General features: G+C 41.8%; 1 non-coding gene across 1 annotated transcript; it reads right to left on the bottom strand.

Annotated features, from left to right (window-relative positions):
* Positions 1-9,450: 9,450 nt before the first annotated feature.
* On the bottom strand, positions 9,451-9,557 carry LOC127089653 (small nucleolar RNA R71). The gene has a single exon (XR_007791216.1). It is a non-coding gene; the product is annotated as a small nucleolar RNA R71 (small nucleolar RNA).
* Positions 9,558-9,953: the final 396 nt, after the last annotated feature.

Here is a 9,953-nt window from a genome sequence, read left to right as displayed (position 1 = left end):
CATCTCTAGGAACTCTTCCATACTGACAGAAGAAGGAGATTCCTCAATCAACGGATACCAAGGATCCACCATAGGAAACGGTAGACAAGTGAGTTCCACTCTCTTACTGAGCCAGTCATCAAACGGAGGAAAAGACCTGTTATTGGCTCTGCCCCAAGAAAACTTGCCTTTCCTTTGAATACTGCGCCATGCATCAGATACCTGCTTCAACCTGGCCTGATTGCCCTCAACCGGGAAGTACAAAGTTTCCTGAATCTCACTCTTGAAAGGAGGAAGCTCCATAGCGAATCCCATTTGTCTCTTAAGAAGCGCCGGGTTATAATTAATGCAACCCTGAACCCCTATGAGCGGCACATTGGGAAAACCCCCACAACTGCAAATGAAGTCTTGTCCAACCCCACTACTGTGAGTCCAAGCTATGTCTTTGGCCCTCAAACCCATCAGCTTGGTCGCCCAATTGACATTTTGGCCAAGAAGAACAAAAGCACCCCTGGTAGGCAAATATCCCATAAACCACTTGTATAGCAACTGAGTGCAACATCAAATCAATCCCCCACGCCGCTTCTCGTTCCTGTTGTGGACCGAGTAATAGACATCTCCGATCAAGGTAGGGATAGGATTCCTCTGAACAAACAAGCGGATGGCATTAATGTCCACGAAGCTCTTCTGATTAGGAAACAGGATGGTCCCATAAATGCCCACAGCAACCACGGCACAGACTATGTTCCAATTACCCAACTCAGCATTCTCCTTGGCCTTAGCTTCTAGGAAACTCAGATGAAAACCAGGCAACTTCCCCTTCTCTTTCAGACTCCCCTTAACAATCTCCGGACTCAAATAAAGAGCACGGGAAATCCCACCAATATCAGGCTCTTCCTTAGTAGCATAGAAAGGAACCTGATTTCTGATCTGAATGCCCAAGATACCAGCATAATCCTCCATCAAAGGCCCCAATAAGTAATCTGGGAAGACGAAGCACCTCAAACCAGGATCATAGAACTGGAGGAGAGTATGAATGGCGCTCCTATCTCTGTCAGTGAGTCTGAAAACCATCTTCAGAATACCACCATATGCCTCACGAAACATCCCCACATGGTCGGGTGTAATCAAAGCTATCATATCCTTCAGCACACTGATCTCTGGGTCAAAGAAGTTGTAGACCACATCGTCCTTTAAACCGGGCCTCCTCATGTCTGAGCAAGAAGTCTCTCAACCAGGATCTCGATCAAAAATGTCCCTGCATATGGATAAACATGTGTTAGATGCAGATAAATGCAGAATGTGATGATGCTGATGAATGAATGCAATGCATTGCCATCCTCCAAGTCATCTGAACATCTGTTGCACTGAAACCCTGATTTCTGAACTGATCACAACCATCTGAGGGAATATGTAACCACAAATTCAACTCAAGGGTTCCGAAATAAACGGAAGATACATCACCATCATCATCAAACAATCTCTGAACAGATACCCATAACTTTCTCTAAATCGGCCCGGGGAATCCTGAAATAAACGGATCCCCACTGATAAATAACACGGACAACACTTCGGCGTCTCTGAAACAAAGGTCCATAAATCCGACTTATAAATAGGACTCTGATCCGCGGAACCAATAGTCACCATCTGAACATGCATCTGTAAGAATCACCCTCCCCTCACGTGTAAATTCTAATCAGGTCATCCTAAGGCGGATAATAGTCTCGACAATCGGGCAGAGAAACTCAATGGGTTTGCCCTTTCGGGTGTGCCATTGTAGCTCCCTTGAGATCGTCTAAACCAAAGATCCGGGAAAGATCGGTCACCGAAGTCAATAGCTCAAAAGAGGTAACCCAACCAAAGTGGAAAACCCCACTAAGGAAGAGCACTCTCAGATGAACCTCGTCCGGCTTGTGGTATGTCACGTCGCAACAGCATGCCCAACCGGCATGTGAGGAACGTGAGACCACACTAATCCTAGGTGTATACTCGGGCCTGGGTTTTAGCCCCACTCAGAACACCCACCCCAAAACAGAGGAACCACCTGCATAGAGGACGGCAACATGATAGTATGATGCATGCAGACATATATGCAAATATATACACAATCAGAATAATAAATGCAATAAATAGCAGCACAAGCAACCTAAACTATCCTAGAGCGCTAGGAGAGACTCGCTTAGGGAAGATGGACCAGCACAGGTCAACATCTTATGTCCCCAGCAGAGTCGCCAGCTGTCGCATCCGTGAAAAACAACCGGCGGGCTAAAACAAAACAACACAGAGCCGCCACCGTGCGTTATTTATCCCAAAAGAGGGAAAGGAAACGCTCGAAGTAAACCTGGGAAAAGCATGGTCTCGCGACCAAAGAGAATGGGATCGGGAGTCGGTTATGCGAAGGGAAGGTATTAGCACCCCTACGCATCCGTCGTACTCGACGGGATCCACGCTCAAAAGAAAGAAAAGGTTGCTAAAACAAACATCACACACACAAACAACACAGGTGGGAGAAGAGGGGAGAGGGCTCGCTAGGATATCGCATCCTATGCCTACGTATCTCATCTGGAATGAGAATCAGAGCTACCGTAGTTCGGCTCACGCACGCCGAAACAAACACACGCACCGAAAGGCAAACATGGAACCCGAATGCCAATCACTGGACTTACATCGGCTTCCGAACCAAACAAACCCACACTGGAAACCAGATGCCACTTGCTGGATTTATACCAGACTCCAAGCACACAACAAGAGGATACGGAATGCCAATGGCTGGGCTTACATCCATCTCCTACACACACAAGAAGAAACAAACAACAAGTTACTAAGGAGTCGGGAACTCGAGCCTAGCAACTGTCAAGCAAACACCAAGAAGGGTGAACACGCAGACTAACAGGGAGTCGGGAACTCGAGCCTGATAGCTGCCAAACAAAACACACGCAAAAAAAGAAAAGGGTGCCCGGAGAGGTCTCGTGCGACCTCCTGCCTACGTACCTCATCTGGTATGAGGATCAGGGCAACGTAGTTCCCCTGAACAGGGGAGAAAGACTAGCCTAACCAGATAACAGAGGGAGACACAACTAGGGAGACTAACTCGAGCCTAGATGTTATCATGCATAATCATCCCTAAGTTAAGGTTTGCTATCTAACTTGCTCAGGCAGCAAGCTAATCCTAACCAGGCAAAGCAAAGCATGCAAGCATAATCAAAACAAAGCAAACATTCACAGTTAGCACACACTATATACAGACAAGGTGGGCTCAATCAAGGGTTAAGTTGCAAAAGCAACACAACTGTGTCAGGGTGATGTTAGCTCTTAACCTTGACATTGAGAGTCAAGGTGAAGCCAGATGAAATGGGAGTGAGGGGTGTGCCTCACAGCTCTTATCCCTGGCCAGGGAGAGCTCCAGACAAAGAAGTGTGGGTCCAGAAAGTGGGAACCCTTCTACACTTATGACACTGACTCAACTGTACAACTGTACATGGATCTTGGGTTAGGATCCACAAGGCATCAACATGTGATGTGAGCCAAGGGACGACTCAACAGAATAGCAGGAGGTGGACTACACACCTCTTGTGTCTGCCAATTGCCTTAACAAAGGTCTTTTCCTGCTTGGGGACAAAAATAAACAAGCACAAACATTGCCTCTTAAGGAGGACTTCAGACAGGTGCCTGGCCAAGTAACAGGCCAGGTCTTCCAGACTACATGGAGAAAAGAAATTCTACCTCAATTGGTTTATACAACCAAGCAGCAGCACAAAGCAAGTTCAAAGATGAACTAGAGCAACTAAGGTACCTGAAATCAATCTAATTCAGTCAGTACACAGCTCAAACAGTTAAACAAACAATTACAAGTTAAACTGTTAACTGTACACAAGCAATGCATCAAGCAAAGCATAAGCCAATGCTCAACACAAATGAATTAGAAACCACCTACAAAACAAAATTAATGTTAATCAACATCATTCACATGAGCAACTCAAACCAAGTGCATTAATTCCTCCATTCCATTTGCCTTTTGTCCTGAAACACAATCCAAACATGAGAAGCAAAACCCTAGGACAAAGCCTAGGGTCCAATAGGGATCAAAAACCCAAAACAGAACATGAAAATTATCAAAAATCAAGTTCAATCAATTTAGAAACATGTCCAATTGGTCTCATGTTCATATCATCAACCAAGATTATTTCATGAAGCAAATAGTGCAAAACATGTCATTTAGAACCTCAAAGGACCAAACAGAAAGATCCAATCCAAACTCAATCCAAAACAATTCAATAAATCCCCAAAAAATTCACAGCTAAACAGCATTTATGCAAAAATGCCAAAATGCCCTTATGCACAAATGACCAATGGAACAGTGAAAAACCAGTTGAAGCAAGTCCAACTTTCTGTTTAGAAGCTGTTGGAAGTGGTTTGGAGTGAAAATCATGTGTATTTTTCAAAATGGCCTTTTTTCCCACCAAAATTCAAATAGATCACTTGAAAAATGGACTTTTGATGTGATGATTTTTGATGAAATGTGATAATGGATCATGATAGTACATGTCAAATGTGACTTGCTCAAAAAAGAATCACCCAATTTGGCCAAATGGTTCAAGAGTTATGCCACTTTGAAATTCAACTTTTCTTAAAAATGATCTGATTATAACTTGCCAACCACAAATGAGAAATTCATGTTCTTGGACTTTTTGGAAAGGTGAGAGCAAGATCTATAACTTTCATGTTGAACAAATTTTCATTTGAAGCATTTTTGGACACGTAATTTTTGGGGAGAAAAACTTTCCATTTTTGGCAATTTTCAATTACAAGTCACTTTCTATTTTTGGAAAGTTTCCATCTGACTTTATTTTCTTCATTCTTGATGTTTGAAATGTCAAATGAAACTTGTTTGGACATGAATGAAGTGTCTCTAACCCTCTCCCTCCTCCAAATCCATGAATTCATGCACAGTTGACCACAGTTGACTTTTCTGACTGATAGATGAATTTCAGCTTGACTGATGAACTTGAGCCTCAAACTCCTGATGAAATGGCTCAAAGATGAAACCCTAGCTTCCATAAGCTCAATATAATCACATGATGATCCCCATATCCATTGAAAACCCCATCTCCTTGACAGACCCTGATTGGCACAATGCAGATGATTAGGATTGACCAGAGGTCAAAACCCTAATCCCAAGGAATATGATCAAGCATAAGGAATCTCTCGGTGATGATAAAACCATGATGATGATGATGTACCATTTCAACCAAGATGAAGCTCAATCTCCTTGACAACCAAGAAACCCTAATTTGAATCACACATCCTCAGATGATTAATGATCAGTCCATGAAACCTTAGCTTGCATCTTAACCTCTTTATCTTCTGATCAAGACTTAAGAGGGTGACTTGCTCCATGTAACCACATGATATGCAAATATGCAATGCCTAATGACCTAAGAAATGCAATGCAATATGTTAAGCTAGTCCCAAGAGAGGAGGGCAAATTTTGAGGTGTTACACATACAGAGATTATGCGAGGAGGATTTCAACGTTCGTTATTGACGTTGACTTCCATCATATTCCTCGAGATAAGAATCGGATGGCAGATGCACTTGCTACACTTGCTTCGATGATTATGGTGAAATTCTGGAATGAAGTCCCCAATATCATTGTGATGCACCTGGATAGACCAGCTCACGTGTTTGCAGTCGAAGAAGTGAAAGATGATAAGCCATGGTATTATGACATCAAATGTTTTCTTCAGAGTCAGATTTACCCATCTGGGGCATCAGTTAAAGATAGAAAGACTTTGAGGAGATTATCTGGCAGTTTCTACCTCAATGGCGATGTGCTTTATAAGAGGAATTTTGACATGGTTCTGCTCAGATGCGTGGAGAGACACGAAGCAGACCTGTTGATGAGTGAAGTCCATGAGGGTTCATTTGGTACTCATTCCAATGGACATGTCATGGCAAAGAAGATGTTGAGAGCAGGATACTATTGGCTGATAATGGAGTCTGACTGCTGCAAGTACGTGAAGAAATGCCACAAGTGTCAGATTTACGTGGATAAGATTCATATTCCCCCGACACTTCTGAATGTGATTTCATCACCACAGCCTTTATCTATATGGGGAATTGACATGATTGGCATGATAGAGCCAAAGGCGTCAAACGGTCACCGTTTTATTCTCGTAGCTATTGATTACTTCACCAAGTGGGTTGAAGCGGCATCATATGCAAATGTGACGAGGCAGGTGGTTGTGAAGTTTATCAAGAATCAACTCATATGCCGTTATGGTGTGCTAGATAAGATCATCACTGATAATGGATCTAACTTGAACAATAAGATGATGAAAGAGCTGTGTAGCGAGTTCAAGATTGCATATCATAATTCTTCCCCTTATAGACCCAAGATGAATGAGGCTGTTGAAGCTACTAATAAGAATATCAAGAAGATTATCCAGAAGATGGTTGTTACGTACAAAGATTGGCATAAGATATTGCCATTTGCTTTGCATGGATATCGTACATCTGTCCGCACTTCAACAGGGGTGTCGCATTACGCGAAAAACCAGCGGGAAAACGAAACAACAGAGCCGCCACCGTGCGTTATTTATCCCAAAAGAGGGAAAGGAAACGCTCGAAGTAAACCTGGAAAGGAATGGTCTCGCGACCAGAGAAAGATGGGATCGGGAGTCGGTTATGCAAAGGGAAGGTATTAGCACCCCTACGGGATCCACGCTCAAAAGAAAGGATAAAGGTTGCTAAAAACTGCTCAAACATCACACACAAGGCTGAAAGGAGACACAGAAACGACAAAAGAAACTAACTCGGCAGGATATCGCATCCTGGGCCTACGTAGTCTGTCAGGCACAAACATCAGAGTCAACGTAGTTCGGGACAAGGGAAAACGTGCTCGCTAGGATGTCGCATCCTATCCATACGTATCTTCTCTGACCGGAGAAGACTCAGAGCACTCGTAGCTCGGCTAACACACGCGAAACAAAACCACACAGGAAACCGACTGCCAATCGCTGGACTTACTTCAGACTCCACACAAACAGGCAAACATGGAAACCGAATGCCAATCTGATAACATGAAATTATATCACATTTTAGGACTTAATTCAATTAAATTATATTATTATTTACTCTAATTTATTTCATTTTATCAGATATTACGCGGTATTTCCTTTCTATTTATCTCAGGTATCTATTTAAAGCAAAAGTAAAAAAAAGGAAGAAAAGGAGGTGCAAAAAGAAGTTTCTGGAAACAAATAGCAAAAGCCAAGCCCAGCCCAAAGAAACAGGCGTTGTGCTTGTGACGAGCGTCACAGAGGTTGTGACGAGCGTCACGCTATATGCACTTATGTGACGAGCGTCACACATGGTGTGACGGACGTCACACCATTCCCCTATATTTGAGGCACAAGGAACGCTTCAGAGACGGAACGCTTCAGAGACGTTGAGAGAGAGTTGAGCCCTATTTCCACGCCCAACTATTCTGCACGTTGAAGACTTTTGACGCGGAAGCAGTTGCAGGAGGTGGCATATAAATAGTAGCTTTTTGGAAAGCTAAGGGTTCCACGCTTTTTCCAGATTTTTGCCGTTTTCGCATTCTTTCTTTTTCCAGCAGCTTAGGCATATTTTTACAGTATTACTTTGACAAATTTTTATATTGTTTTCCTTTTGCAATTCTATTTTCTTTTCCAGCTCTTAATTAATTTTTCGCACAATAGTTTCTACACCGGAAACTATTGTGTACCTTTTACCGGATCTAACCTTACGTTAGAATCTAGTTTTTTTATTCCTTCGTTTTATTTTTCTGCCTGATTGAAGAACTCAAGAACAAATCCAACCGGTCTGTGGTGGAGTGTTCTAGACTGCTATTTAATTATTCAGGTTCTTTATTTATTTGTTGAATTTATATATGCTTGTTTTTATTATTAATTTTTGCTGCTTGCCTGTGATGAATCTGTTTATGCATGTTATCTATTTAAGTCTGTTTAGCATGTCTGGCTGATTTATTTAGGTATCGGTATGTAAAGTAAGCGGAATGAAGGAATCAAAACTAAGTTAGTTTAATTAAGTTTAAAATTAAAATCACTCTTTTTACAGTCTCAATTTACAGGTTTAATAACAAAGTTTTTGTACGAAAGTAAAAGACATAAAGAAGTTAAAATCAATAGAGCGAGAGTTTGAGGTTTTGACTGGACAGTGTAAATTGGACATTAATTCTAGATCAGGGCGAGAGCAATTTTTAGAGTTAATTAAATTCTAACCTTTTTCAAAAAGTATTTTTAAAGATTGAATGTGAGGGCGAGAGTTAAGCATTTGAGTTTAATTATATAACCTAAGTCAACAGAACGGGAGTTTGAGATCAGGGTGTTTAAACGATTAGTGTTTTCTTAAAAAGAGTTTCTACGGATTCTACTGTTTTCAAAAAGTGGTTTTTGACTTAACTATAAGTGACAGCTACGTTAATATAAAATCATAGTTTATTCAACAGAGCGAGAGTTTGAGATAAAACTTTTAACCAATAGCGTCAACTGAAAAGATTTACTTTAAAACCAAGAAACCAATAAAGAATTGATTCCCTAATTACGACGAATTACATACCGATATCCGCTTATTAGATATTTATTTTAGATCCTATTTTAGTTTTAACGTTTCCCCCAAACAATCAAAATATCATCTGCCTTAGCTTTACGTAGTAACCTTAGATAACGGTATATCGATTCATAAGTCCCTGTGGGATCGATATCTTTTAAAACTACGCGATAGAACTGTGCACTTGCAGTTTGTACCCCAATTCGACTCATAAAGTCGAGCGATCAAGTTTTTGGCGCCGTTGCCGGGGACTTTTATTTAGTCGATATCGTAACTCTCCTGTTACGTTGTAGAGACTAAGGCTTTTCTTTTTCTTTTCTTTCTTTCGTTGATTTGTATGCCACGCACTCGCTCTCAAGGCGAACTGCTCTACTTACGAATCAACGATATCGAACTATATCTCTGAGTCTTACGACGAATTCGGGAATATCGTGCTGCAAACAATCTCCCTCCTGTAGAACTTCCTGATTTCAAAAATATTTTCCCTTCGATACCCGAGATGGCAGAACCAGCTCGTGCTCTTAGAGATTACGCCGCTCCATCGCAAGATGAACCGCATTCAAGTATTGCTCCACCCGCAATCGAAGCAAACAACTTTGAACTCAAACCTTCACTGTTGCAGGCAGTGCAACATAACCAATTCTCTGGGAATCCTATCGAGGATCCTAACCTTCATTTATCCGTATTTGTCCAATACGCTGATACTGTTAAAGCTAATGGTGTCACTTCAGAGGCAATTCGACTTCGTCTTTTTCCTTTCTCACTAAGAGATAGCGCTAGAAGATGGCTTCAATCTCTTCCTTCCAACTCAGTCACCACATGGAACGAGTTGAAGAAAGTTTTTCTTGCTCGATATTTTCCGCCAAGCAAAACAGCTATGTTAAGAGCCCAAATAAATGGATTTAAACAGAAATATAACGAGTCTCTTTTCGAAGCATGGGAAACATACAAAGACATGATGAGACTTTGTCCACACCATGGTTTAGAAGACTGGTTAGTAATTCATACATTCTATAATGGTCTCCTGTACAACACGAGGTTAACAATAGATGCCGCCGCCGGTGGTGCGCTAATGAACAAACCTTATGCAGACGCTTACCAACTCATCGAAAGCATGGCTCAAAACCACTATCAGTGGGGAACCGAACGAACAATGGTGGAAAAACCTCAAACGAAAACTGGCATGTACGAGATAAGTAACCTTGATCATGTTAATGCAAAAGTGGATGCTCTGGTCCAGAAAATTGAAAGTTTAAATGTATCACCTCCAAGGTCACACTCCTGCAGATTGTCAACTCCTAACAGGAATCCAAGCGGAGCAAGTAAACTATGCTCAAGGAAGCCCCTATTCGCATACCTATAACTCAAATTGGAAGAATC

This window comes from Lathyrus oleraceus, chromosome 5 (genome assembly GCF_024323335.1).
Source record: "Lathyrus oleraceus cultivar Zhongwan6 chromosome 5, CAAS_Psat_ZW6_1.0, whole genome shotgun sequence".
Classification (NCBI taxonomy): Eukaryota; Viridiplantae; Streptophyta; class Magnoliopsida; order Fabales; family Fabaceae; genus Lathyrus; species Lathyrus oleraceus.
This window is presented reverse-complemented; position numbering and strand designations above follow the sequence as displayed.